Source organism: Acanthopagrus latus, chromosome 13 (genome assembly GCF_904848185.1).
Source record: "Acanthopagrus latus isolate v.2019 chromosome 13, fAcaLat1.1, whole genome shotgun sequence".
NCBI classification, from domain to species: Eukaryota; Metazoa; Chordata; class Actinopteri; order Spariformes; family Sparidae; genus Acanthopagrus; species Acanthopagrus latus.
Window position 1 is genome coordinate 974436 of NC_051051.1, and position 13877 is coordinate 988312.

A 13877-nucleotide genomic window follows, 5' to 3' on the forward strand; every position below is an offset into this window, starting at 1 on the left:
GCCCTCTGTCCTCAAATAGCACAATTACTTATGGCTCTTCTTTTCCCTGTAGATGCTCACAGATTTATGAGCATCTGTCTTGAAATAAAGATGAATATGATTTGATGTTCTGGACAAAACTACCTAAAAAGTGATGTATTAAGCACGCTGTGCCTTGTTAGCGTTGACACGATGCCATCCTGGGCAAACTGAGCGAACAAAAGAAAGACGTGGACAAATTAACTGTGGTAATGTGACCGCTCATCTCTACATATTGTCCATATTTTTTCCAGTGTTGTAAACAGCAATTACAGGAAATGAAGGGATACTAGAAAAGAAATGGCTTTTTTTCTGTGATGCCAAAGACATTTGGAGGGAGCTGTGTTGTGCTGGCTGGGAGGAGGAGTGGTAATAACAGTAACTGCAGTTTTTAGTATTAGCAGCAGGAGGAAACCTTAAAGATGGATTTTGTGTGTTTGTGTTCAGTTAAAAGGGACAAAGAGGCGCTCGCTTCCAAAGAGACTCACTGATTTTTCAGATGGTTGCATGTAAAGGGATGTCATCTGAGGCTGAGCTTCAAACATGATTATAGCAGCTCAGATATACAGTCAGCAGCAGATGATGACTGTTTTTAAGTTAAATTCATATGTTGATGATCATAGTCATTATGTCTTCCATACATAACAACTGTCAGCTGAGTGTGAGGCAGCAGACCCGACAGAGAACGACCCAAACAACACACAAATAAGTTCACTGGTGGATTTCAGGGAAATGTGGCCTGAAAGCAAATGAACATGTCGACAGAGAAACTTCAGAGATACCTGGCTGGAGATAATGGGCAGGTATAGTGTTGTGATGAGGAACAAAAGGAGGGGCAGGTACATGGCCAGGTGAGGAGGATGAGATGACTGCAGCGCAGATGAGAGTGGCAGGACCTGGAGAAGTCAGAGGGACAGAGAGATAAAACACAGACAGGTTTGGAGAGCCGGGACTGTTTCTTGTTTGATGTATTACCTCACTGAGCAGTTTCCTGATGCATTTATGGTCTCAAGCTCTTCAATACATGAAGTTCATTCAGTGAATTAAGGCTGTTTTTTCCAACCCTGTTCTGAGGGCTCCCCTCAGTCATGTTTTAGGTGTTTCCCTGCAACAACACACCTGAGTTAAATGATCTGCAGGTCATCAAGCTGTGCTGAAGCTTGACAGCGATCCATTTATTAGAATCGGTTGTGTTGGGGCACGGATACGTCTACAGAACGCGTCCTGGACTTTGGCTCTGCCGCTTTGAATACACGGATATGAAAGTAGATTATTCCAAAAGGCCCCGATCACAACCCACACCCCCAGTTTCAGTCCAAATGTGTCACAATGTGCAGTATGATTCATGGCTATTGATCCTGACTGTGTGGAACAAGCAGAGCACAGCAGGAAGGTTTCCCCACTGTTTGCTGGGGGTGTAAACCAGGCCACGGCAGCAGGGTGCTTCCTTTCATCTGCACCTTATCCCCCTTTTCCCCCTGCACCTCTCTCTGTTCACACATACAGTACAAGGCCTCTGTCACCCTCCAGTCTGCTTCCCTCACCTCATCTCTGTCTCCTTTAGCTTCCTCAATTACCTCTCCCCTCTCATTCATTCCTCGTTTCTTTCTTTTGTCGCCGCCCTCGTCCACCACACCTCTCACTGTGTTCTTTAATTTCCTGTGCATGAAAGATTCATCTGGCTGCTTTAATAATAAATAAGGAGGCACAGTTGAAAAGTGCACAAGGCGCCCTCGACTGTAGCGGCAGTGATCCAAAAGACAAGGGAGAGTAATATCCCTGCCTGGTCTGTCCCCTCGTCCCTCCACCCCTCCACTCCATTAATCTCCCTTCCTCTGTCACCTGAATGAGGCCCTCTGGATGAAGACGGGGACGGCAGGAGATCTTAGTTATCTACCGTGTACTCATTCATCGAGTCAAACGTTTGTGATGCTGTCACACTGACAGCTTGTTTGTCTTCAGTTTGAAACCTAATAGAAAAGTAAATTTTGTTCTCACGGCTCAAATAAAAGCAAAGTGGGATTTTCTCACATCAAAGCTTCTGGTTTTCTTTTGTGTATCTTTCAAACGTCTTTTCAATAGATGAGAAAAGTGTGAAAGCCAAATCACGTTCAGTTACTAATAACAGGCAGATGATAGACTGAACACGTCACTGAGTTTTGCTGTGGTGTCAGACTGTGATGTCAGCTGTACTGAAGTCTGCAGGAGATGCTCGTCGTACAACTTCTAATGAAGAAATGCCTCCCAGACTGAAGAACGAACTTCAGAAACTCGTATTTTGTCCCTCGGTTTTGTTTGGGGAAGATTCCTGTTCTCGTTGTAACTGGTCTCAATATCATCGTCACCAGGGAGGAACTAACTGAAGCGTGTTCATTCATTTTCTGTGGGGATTTCTTCATCAGCAGTCAGACAAGATAGATAGTGTGTGTGTGTGCGTGTGTGCGTGTGTGTGTGTGTGTGTGTGTGTGTGTGTGTGTGTGTGTGTGTGTGTGTGTGTGTGTGCGTGTGCGTGCGTGTGTGTGTGCGTGCGTGTGTGTGTGTGTGGGCGTGTGCGTGCGTGCGTGTGTGCGTGCGTGTGTGTGTGTGTGGGCGTGGCCTCTCAGCTCAGTGTGCACACCTTGCTGCAGTGTGCTCGTCACTCTGCTCACCTGCCTCTCGTCTGCTCGTCAGCCTGCAGTATCTATCAGCTGTCCGTCTCTCGGCCTCGCTGTTGCTCTCCTCAGTGGCAGCTGTGCTTCAGGTTCAGCTCCTGGTGTTTCTGGCTTTTGCCTCCTTGGATCCGAGCTTGGAGTGACAAAAGGTAACTGGTTTTGCTTTTGCTTACCATCGTGAAGTTATTTGTGATATCATATTGTGATGACACCACAAGCGCTGATTTCAGTTCCCTATAAGACTCACATTCATTACTGTCTCCCAGCGGTCGAGGCTCAGTTTATGGCTTCATGTCTCCATTATAGTCTGAAGGAACCAGCAGACTCTCACTCGCCCTCCTATTCTCTTCTCATACTTTCCCTTTGGCCCCGACACCAAACCTGCTGTTGTCATGAAGCAATACTCAGATTTACTCCGGATGAAATCCATACATGACAATTTCAGATGGCGTGTACTTCTTCTCTATTTCCACATGGGTTTAATTGTTAATTTGGAAGCAAATGCACTTTGTCCTGTGTTGTTGGTTGCTGCTGGGCTGTGAAGAAAAAGCAGAAGCCGAACTTTACTTGTGCATTGTCAGGGGAGGAAAAGTTGTCTGTTTCCACTTGAATTCTGACACCGGCTTCACTCTCTGTGGGCCTCCACAACATTTCTAATTGCTAGATATCATTTGTGGATCACCGCCATTTCATTTTTATGCATTTTAGGATAATTTTCAGATTGGCAGACGTTACATTTATACCTCTAATGAGCCATCTGCTTGGAGAGGACACAGAACCCACAATCTTAGGTGTCTGTCTTCAGTTAGTTTGTATGCGTCTGCTAAAAAAAACACTTTACGTGTGCTGCTCTTTCACTGTTTATGTTCAAGGATTTCACGCACAATTTTGTTTTTTCCACCTTTTTAAAAAAAAAAAACTTAGCAAAACTTGTTGGATTAAGAAGGAAACGCTTCGTCACAAACTTTAACATGAGGCTGTTTCTCTCACTCCATCCCTCCGTCTCCTCTCCTCCTCCGGCAGCCCAGAGATCACCTGGAGAGCATCCAAACACAAGTTTCTCTTCATCTTTACACACTTCTGACTCTCGGTTGTGTTCCAGGCGCCTGACAACACGTCTGTCACTGAGACCCATCTTGTCCCTCATGTTGCTGCTTGCTTCTACATCCCGCCTCCACAGCCTGCGTCAGCTTATAGAAGAAACTCTATGAAATAAGCAGCTCAAAAACAAACATCTCCCTCCATGTTCAGCTCCACCTGTCGTTCTCCGGAGGGTTGTGTTGAAGTTCAGTCGATCAGTGAGGGCAAACAGAGCAAAGCATCGCCCTGCATTATTTATTCATCAAGGTGTGTTCACACACAAGTCATTTACTCTTTAAACGCTGTTTGTTGAAGCGTGCTATGACCTCCACGCTCTGTTTAGATGGTTGAATCACTTGTTGGGCTTAAAACCTCTCGGTATGGACCGTCCTCACACGTGTCCCGGCTAGAACTGTTTGTCTGTCGTTTCTTTTCTGTTATTTTATTGATGGAGTTTCTTTTGTATCTCTCCGGGAACAAAGGTTGACGTGTCGACCGTCTGATCGTGCTGCTCCAGGGTTTATGTGACCATATGAAGGATTTTCAGTGTGGTCTTTGGTCTTTGTTCCCAGTATCTGTCTCCTCTTGTCAGGCTGTGTTGGGTAAACGGGCTGGACACAAAGAAGTCGTTAACCAATTACAATACATGAGATTTTTACCAAGACCGAGCTGTGATGTGTCTCCTGTAGCATCTCCGACCTCCTCACTGCAGTTCGTCATCATTAGAATGAAATGCTTGAGGAGACTGTGATGTCTGACTGTGTGTAAACTACACTTTGTATAAGCGCTGCATATTATACAATAAACCTACATTAGGAGGAAGTGACAGTGAGAATGTGCCCTAGAAAGGCAAAGGGTAAAGCAGCTCAGAAACACATTTGATGCGCTACATGCTCCATGATCATCCCATCAGCTCTGCTCCATGTTGCGGGAGAGGGAGGGAGAAATAATCATAAATGGATTTCATTGACATGCAATATAGGATTTATGGGAAAAGCGGCCGTTCACCCATCTTCATTAGATCTGGGGGGAGATGGTGCAGTAACACAGACCTTTATTTATAACTATCACAAAGGGGACAGGAACAAAATCCCTCTGTGACACTCAGGCGTTCAGATTTTTCACGGCTCTTAACCGTATGTTGCCCGCAAAAAAACAAAAAAAAAAATCACCAGGGTGGAAAAAAACAAAACATCACATCTTCTCAAGGTTTTGTAGCAGTCTATAGATGTGAGGAAGGGAAATGACACACCATCCGAGCCACTGCCAGCCGTTCTCTGTTGATGAGATGTTTCATGCTTCTTTAAGCACAGATTGCAAAATAAGAGTCACGTCGTGTCCTCCAGTGCTGAGGGAAATGATTGTGGCCTTGCGGGCAACGCTGCCTGAGAGTATGGAATGAATGTGGCAGTGAAGCATGCCACATTAAGATGCTATGGACCAGGGCGTGCACTTATTCTGCTGCTGATAATGCCCTTTGGTGTAGTAGACTCACAGAGACCACGTCAGGGTGTTAAAACGGCTGGGATGTGATCATTTCCCCAAACAATCGAAGATCACTGCACGTTTTGATTTTGTTTTCTAGCTAAACCTGTTGGAGCTTTACTGGCCCAAAAAATGGCCGTTCATACTGTAGGTTGTCATCTTATCACGACCAATATACATTTAGTGTTATGTGGCGACTTATAGTGGCTGTAATTCTAATTTGAATAGGAGCAAAGGACAATACTGGGTGATGTAGTAAAAGAGGAGATCAGGTTGGTCAAACACTGGCATGGAGCAACTGTGGTTTGAATTGTGCAGCCACAGATTCCATGTTGCGCCTGCGTATTTTAAATTGTAAGTTAATGTATGAAATGTGTCTGAAAGTTGTGAAGGCGATTCTGGAAAAAGACAGCTGACAGTAGACGACACGCGTCATGATCAGAGCTCGTTGTGTCAAAGTATTTAAAATGTATACACACTTTTTACACATACAAACACAAATATATATTTTGTGTTGTGCCCAGAAGTTTGTTTGCAGACCAGCTCTGATTCAACAACACAAGCACATCAATCTTAACTCCAGACACTTTAAATTTAAACTTAAATGAAAAACTTTTGTAGGAAAACCAGCCTGAAGCCCCGGGTGGGCTGACTCATGAATACTTTAAAAAACGTATTAAGCTCTAAACAGACAGACTGGCCTTTGTATCTCCTTTTTAAAATGCAGGTAACACTACTGATAAAGTGACAGAGAAGGTCAAACATTACTTAATGAATAAAAATTAAAAATCAACATAACAAAAGGAGAATTAGTTTGTGATGAGTCAGAGGGAGCTGCTGCCCGTGCTCCTGCAGCACTGCAAGCTTTTTTGATCTTATTGTTTTGTTTTTGTTGTTTTTCCCTGAACAATTCATGTTCTGGAGACTCTCAGTGCTACTCGGAGTAATTCCACTCGTAAATCACCTACAGCCAACGCAAAAATACAATACGTCTTCTGCCAGACGAGACGTGACAGAGGAAGTTTTGTTGTTGTGTTTCATGTGCTGCCGTCCTTCAGATGTCTGCACTCCAGATTTAGATTGGCGTAAATAAACTTTTCCTCCAGACGAGCAAAACAACAGAATGAAGAATAGAGATTGAAGAATGAGTTCTACTGAGGACTGAACATGTTTCTGTTTACTGTGATTCTGAACTAAGACGCACTTCAGTTTCTGTTATCGTCACACTGGTGCAGTTTGTGTGTCTGTCGACCTCTACGCGCCACAGTATGTGGGACACAGTGTGCATTTCTGTCAACCGCAGGACAAAAAACGAAAACACCATTGTTCATGTCGATACCATCCCCTGGGTATCAGCCACAATGAGAGGGTCGGCTGGAGGAGGAGAGGGTGTGGAGGAGGAGTGGGAGGAGGGAGCAGAGGGAGGTCAGGAAGGAGCAGGCAGAGGGAGAGAAGGGGGAGGGATGGCCAAAGCTGTCTGTTCTGGAGAATTCAAGTCTCAGTGCTATTTGATGAAGATGAAGTGAAGTGTTAAAAATCAATAATCTGCTCGATATGTCCTCAGACGAGGTTTGACCACCGGGTCCTCAACTGAGGGGTTCATTTGGGATGCAGGCTGGATATATTGTGAGACTCTCCAAAGCTTCAGTCAATTTCAGTGCTGCTCTGAGTCAAATGACTCGTAAAGCTGTGCAAGATGCAACCAGACCTGGTCGAAAAGTCTAGATGGAGAAGATGTCAGAGGTGCGATAGTATAAACGGGCTCATCTAAAGGAAGTGAGGCTGAAAGTCGCATGTCCCTGTGAAATACACTGCATCATCTCGATCTGAGGGATAGCCTCATAACGGAGCCACTGGGCCATGGCCACGCAAACCCAGTATTGATCTGAATAGAGGAGGCTAAATATGCTGTAAGATCATAATGGCCTTGCTTAGTGTAGAGGCTGTAAAACATGGGATCATCAAGCTGGATAAACTCGGGGGGATGTTGTGGGAGATCAGGCAGAAATGATGGTGTGTGCATCAGTGTGTGTCTATGCAGATACAGTGTGAAACAACATTTCAGCCAGAGAAGAAGCTTCAGATGAATACAGAAGGCAGCTGATGAGATCTCCTGAGGATCAGTCACACGGAAAATTAGACCATATCTACTGTGTGTGTGTGTGTGTGTGTGTGTGTGGTGTGTGTGTGATTTTTTCATTTCACTGCATTCATCTCAGCTAATTAAATCGAGTGCTGATTTCTGAACGCTGGTGCACTCTGTCATACTCTATATTAAACTGAAAGCCATCTGTAGAAGCCCAGAAAAAATTAATATTAATCACACATACACAAAAGAAATCCCAGCATATGTTTAATAGATGCCCCCCCTCCTCGCATGAGAAGCTGAAGTGAGGAGCAACTGAAAAGTGTTCTCCAGAAACCCTAGAAGACAGGCGACACAATCCAGAAAACCACCGAAGAGTTCAAGCTGAACGTTTCTTTATGTTCCAGCCTGAAGGTTTGTGTCGCTTCAGATGTTTCGTCACAGTTTGGTGTTTGTGCTGAAACATTTGGTCATGTGTTCAGGTCCAGAAACCATCACGTCTGCCGGTCCTCGTGTGTTCCTGACGTGTTCCTGACGGGTTCCTGATGAGTTCACAGTGGTTCTGGTTCATCCTCAGTTTTAGTTTCCTCCGTGTGTCTGTTTTTAGAAAATAAAAGTAATGTTTTCTAGTCTTCTGGGCAGCAAGTGGTTTCTGTTAGTTCCTGTGACGTATGACATTCATGTTCGTAGAATTGAGTTATGTAATAAAAACACTGTTAACATCAATCTGTGTTGCTTCACAGGCTACATTACTGTTGTAAGGTCACATGCTATTCAAATCAATCTGCACTTAATCTGCAGTTTCCTGTAATGATGATGTAATGATAACACTTAACACTGACTTGATTTCTACTGTAACTGATTACACAGCTCAGGGTGTTGCTCAAGTTTCACAAGCTGGCTAATTGATTTTAATATGACATGAAGACGGATGGGGACTGTGTGGCTCTGGCAGGAAGAGAATACATCCAAATGATTAAAACTGAGGAGCGTTTCACTGAGAAGTACACTTCATCTGAAGCTACAGAGCTAAAACCTACAAAGGCACTTTATGGCCCTTTTGAAAAGGACTTTACAAGAGAATAAAATTACGCAAAGGTGAAGCTCAACCTTCATAAAATGAGGAGTAATGCTTCAGCGCGAGCTGAGGGTCAGGCTGCAGCTTCCTTCTGCCTCTGAAGTTAAAGAATGTGACTTCCACCCCAGAATAACACATTCAAAGCATGATGTATGAGTCTGAGAGAGCCTTCAATTAATTTTCCACGCCGGGTAACGTGAAGGTGCCGCAGCCCTGGTACATTAAGCGGAACTAAATGAAATAATGCAGACATTATGGTTCATTGCAACAACTAGGTTCCATATCACCTGCAATCTATTTCGGCTAATCAATCTGCCAGTGCTGCCACAAGATGAATTATCCTGGTGTGGATCTCTCACTGTGAAGCTCTCCAACTCTGTTCCCTCCCTATTACACTTCACCACACCTCCACCTGCTGATACCTCAGTAATTAGTACAGAGGTTAAAAGCATGGTGTCTGGACTCATAGTGCACCGCAGCGTGAGGACAATGAAATAAAACATAAATATATTTTTTAAGAATTAAAATAAAATCAGACGCTCATCAGGACTGCTAACACCTCCTCAGGTGAAACATTTATGAGCCCCTTAACTTATTCTCCCTGACGTCTCTCTGATGATCACTCAGATCTGCACTGTAGGCACCTTCAGCTGATCACATACCGACAAACTCTTTCTATTCCTGACGAGAGGAGACAGAAGTGAGGGAATTGTTAAGTTTCATCTGGATGGCTGCTTGCTGCGCTGCTCTTATGGTTTAACCTGTGACTGTGTGGGCGATCAGAGCTGAGATAAATCAGTCACAATCTCTGATATGACAGAAGTAGCACACCGCTGATTCACGCAAAATTCAGCAAAACATAATGAACCAGCACATGTTTCTGTCAGGTCACGCCAGACGTGCCGGTGACTCGTCTGTGACTCGAGGTGCAGCCTGGCATTTCTGTGCTGTTTGCTTTCAGATGTGGTATTTATGTATGTTTGATGAGTCGGTTTCCTCTCTGTCTGCACATCGTTCCTCAGGTTTGTGCTGAGTCAGAGGCCTGTGGCTGTGACTGAGTGACTGATGTGCATCGAAGCTCGAGGAGAGTTTCATGCTTCAAGTGTTTCACCTTTTTTTTTTTTTTTTTTTAAAGGATTTCTTTTATTTTTAACAGCAGTGAGTAAAAAATTAAAATTCAGAGAGATTCAGTTAAAAAAACATCATAATGTCTGACTTGTTATGATTCAGTATCATATAAGCTGCGGGTGAGTTTGCTTCAAGGAGGCTCTGTGCTTTGTCTCGTGGTGACACTTCATGTTGCACTTTTAATAATCACAGTGATCTTGGATATGAGATGAACTGATGTTGAACTGCCCATGAGAAAAACAGACCTGTAGAGAGTCCACTCTTGATTAGAAGCTGTTTATATTTCGAGCACGGAACACAGAATTGCTTTTTCTCTGACTCTTATTCCTCACCTCTCTGTGTGTCACTGACTCAGTGCATGGAGGAAACTGGTTGAGCAGCATCATTTCAGAGGATTTATAACACATGCAGCTGGTCTGTGAGATCTCTGTGTCTAGAAACGCTCCGTCAAGAATTACATTTATAGTTCTCAATCGTTTATGTATCATTTATATATTCCAGGTAGAGACAAAGGCCTCCAGCCCCACACAGCTGCCTGCTTATGTTTTGATGGAGATGATGTCACTCATCATCGCCTCATCACTCGATCAGCACAAACAACAAATACGTAAAATTCATATAACTCAGTGTGCTCTGTCATGTTAGCAGCGTGGTGGTCTGACAGTCTTTGTCATCTTGTGAAAACGTAACAGTGGCCTTGATGTACTAAGACATAAATAGCCGAAAATGAAACCGCGTTATTATTCTGTTCCCAGAATTACGCATCTAATAACGGGATGTCGTTCTGGCCTTAAATCAACAGAGAGGAGGCCAAAGTTTCATTTAAATCCTCCGGGGATCGGATGATATCACCTCCAGCAGGACCGGGCAGAACAGCTTGTACAGAGTAAATCACGGCCTCTCAGTGCTCGCTGGCATCGCTGTCGACTCGAACGAATCTCTCTGCATGAAGCTGTAAGAATGCTGCTCCGCCTTCATGATAAACATGCAGCTCCTGCAGTCACTCACTGACATAGTTTGGGGTCAATGCAAGACGAGCGTGCGCCCGTGTCACCCACAAATTCTCCTCTTCAACCACAAAGTCAACACTGATGGAGGTCATAATGGGAAAGTGTCACAGTTTAGATGCAGCCCGCTTTATTTATGTCCAATAAACTCTGAATAAATCTCTCTCATTCCTTAAATCCATGTCGGCTGTAAATCCCGGCAGTGCAGCGTTTGAGCCTCACAGTTACGAGCCATTATGTTTGATTGAAAGTTGGCAGTATTTCATTTCCCCCTCAGCCTCGTGCCGTCACCTGACAGCAAACAATCATATTATTTGACTGCATGGAGGCGTCTGTGATTAAATTAATGAGGCTGTGGTGAGAAAGGAAGATGTCACAAATAATGACTGACCTCTTCACTCGCCTCTCACCTTCAACTTTGTTTTCATCAGTCTGTCTTTGTGAGACAAGAACAGAGAGTTGAAGAAAATAATCAACAGTAGAACAATCGTATCGTATGTATCGCAGTCTGTGTGATAAAAGTTCGATTCCAACAGAGACGTGCTGGACTTTTTTATGGCTCGTATTAGAAGACATGGGGACCTAAAACTTTTAGCTTCTGTTACTGAAGCAGATGGAAAAGATGAAAACGATCTCTTCTGCGTTCATCCTCTTCAATTTCCTGCAGCAGGAAGCTACAAAACTTCACTGACAATTATGTTCATATATCCAGTTCTCCATCTGCACATACAGAAGAACTCGGCTGAAATAGTTGCATCATCTTATCATGTCCGGAAAACACTTTATTTAATTTATATTATATAACTTAATATAATCAGCAGCTGTGTGATTACACAGGGTGTGATGCTTTATTTAGTTTAGTTTGTCCCTTTGAGTCTCATCTGACACATAATCCCTCTGTTTTCAGTTTACTTTCAGGTTTTACTTCCCTGACTTTTCCTCACCGTGTAGATATCTGTGTTGTTCTGTAGTCAGCTGCCTGCTATCAGAAGAATGACTGTGATAGAGAAGTATGTGGTGGAAGTAATTATTAATAGCTCCGTCACTTCAAACTCCATCTGTTTTGTGGTTTTTATCTTTTTTATGTATGTCATCTTTTTTTTCTGCTGGAGAACCAGGAAGAAGTTCATCTTTGTTCATATCTGTGAGACAAATATGCAAGTCAGAGATGTGTATTGAACATTGAGGAAAACGTGTTAGGAGGCTCGCTCCACGTGTAAAACCTGTGTCAAAGGTTTGTTTTATCACGCTCCGCTGCAGCGACATTTTACAAGCCAGCGACTTCCTCCCTGGCTTCGCCTCTCATCGCTTTACGTGAGCTGGAGAGCACTTAAGCAGATGTTCAGCCATCCTGCTCTGCTTTCTCTGTCACACCTGCCCCGCTGCTTCTGCAGCCATTTCCCTGGCCTTTAAAAAGCTCACATAACGAAGCATTCCACTTTAAATGTTATTTGGCTTCTCTCTGGTGAGGAGAGCAGACGTCAGACCCAACAGGTTTGTGCTGGTGGACCAGTGAAGCTGATGCTTTGGAAAGGATTGCTATATTTTCCTGGTGTTGCCGGGCAGATTCATGAGGGTGAAAAACGTCTTTCTCCCAGAGGAGTTATCAAGAAAACTCTCTCATTGTGCTGCTCCACTTATCAAGGTGCACTGCAACATCTGAAATAGCTTTTAATGGAAGAGTTGAATGAAACTTGCCTCTCTGAACACATTTGTTGTCCAAATCCAAGCGCAGCATCTAACCGAAGCTGTTTGTCAAGTCAATATTGTTGGGGAAAATCTCTAGGAGAGATTTCTTTGTTTTCTTTCGGACCAATTACAATGACTGATGACGATCGAACCTTGGGGCAAGGATTTCGACAGAGCTTAAGAAGCAATTAAGGGCGTGCCAAAGTACGGAGCAAACACACCGACAGACTGTCGGAAGTCAGAAGAGCCACCTGTTCAAGATGAGATGGATTTTCAGGGAGTCTGGAGGGCTGAGTGATGTTAAATAAACCTGATATACATTTCAGAGAACTCGACCTTTATTCTGACTTTTAAACAACTGGTGGAGGAGACGTGCTCGGCTTGAAATGTAATTGCTCAGAGACACTCGAGCAAGAAAGTGCACCTGTCATGTTTCATGTAGCTGGAAAGCTCTTACTGGCTTTCCTTTGTCCCTGTGTCGGGGTGAGAAGCTGTGAATGGATCGGTTCTTCCACAGCTCGTATTCTCCAGCATCTCATGTAACGTCAGCTGGATGAAAGGCTGAGCTAAGGCTGGGTGGAGGGGTCAGTCTGCCAGAGACCAGACTGTAGCAAAGGTTTCAGCATTTGTGTTAAAGTCAAATCTGGCAACTGCACATTATAAACTTCTGTGTGTATTTACATACCTTCAACACTGCATACACCTGAGTTCACTGTCAAACCTGAGAGAAATGTGTACAGCAGCAACACTTACCTGTCAATCATAGGTGTGTGCGTGCGTATGTGCGTGTGTGTCGGCTGAGTTCGTACATCAGCTGCAGGTTTTTAGCTCGCCGGATGTTTTACACCTACAAACAGAACGAGTGCTCGGTGAGTCCCACTGAATGTATTCATGAGGACGCACCTGTGATGCACATCTCATATCAGCATTCTGTATATTATCTGTGGTATACTGATGTGCACTGTGTGTGCCTGGGACATGTACATACAGAAGGTAATGTGTGGCAGATTATATTCAGATATCACATGTTCAGGAAAACTGTGTGTGAAACATTAGTGGTAGTTTCTTTAAATATCGTTATAAATCAGGGTGATGTGACATATTGTAAACTGTGTAACTGCGTCTGAGCTGTTCAAGTATCACTTGCAGCAAAGTGTCACACTTTTGATATTAGACTATTAGATATCAGACTTACTAACCCACCACAATAAATCAATAATAATAAATGTTGGTGCACACTCTCACTTTAAGAAGTTTCAGTCAGTTTTTTACTTTAATATTATCTATATTAGATATTATTAATATGATTTAGTATAATTCGTTATTTGTCATCTTCGTCCTTGTCTGTCTGTCTGTCGGTTTGTCAGCAGGATTAAACAAAAATTACAGGACAGATTTTCACAAACTTGGATGGACGATGGATCATTAATTTTTTTAACGTCTTTAACGTTGCAGGAGGTGAGCGAGGGGATTTAGACACAGTGCTGTTGACTGGTATCAGCTGAGACGTGTTAGATTTAAAGGGGACGGTTCTTGTTGATGCCTTTTGTTTTGTTTGTTTGGTGTGTGACACAAAACAGTTTCCTCAAAGAGTTAATGACAAACACTTTATTCCATAGTTTTTGTCTACATCAAGTTACAGATTGTTAATCCAA

At 43.5% G+C, this 13877-nt stretch overlaps 1 long non-coding RNA gene across 1 annotated transcript in view; it reads left to right on the top strand.

Moving 5' to 3' along the window:
• Positions 1 to 2707: 2707 nt before the first annotated feature.
• Positions 2708 to 13877, top strand: part of LOC119031680 — a 38661-nt gene continuing 27491 nt past the window's right edge. The window contains exon 1 of the long non-coding RNA XR_005078670.1: positions 2708 to 2818. This is a non-coding gene — a long non-coding RNA (uncharacterized LOC119031680). The remainder of the gene's footprint in view (positions 2819 to 13877) is intronic.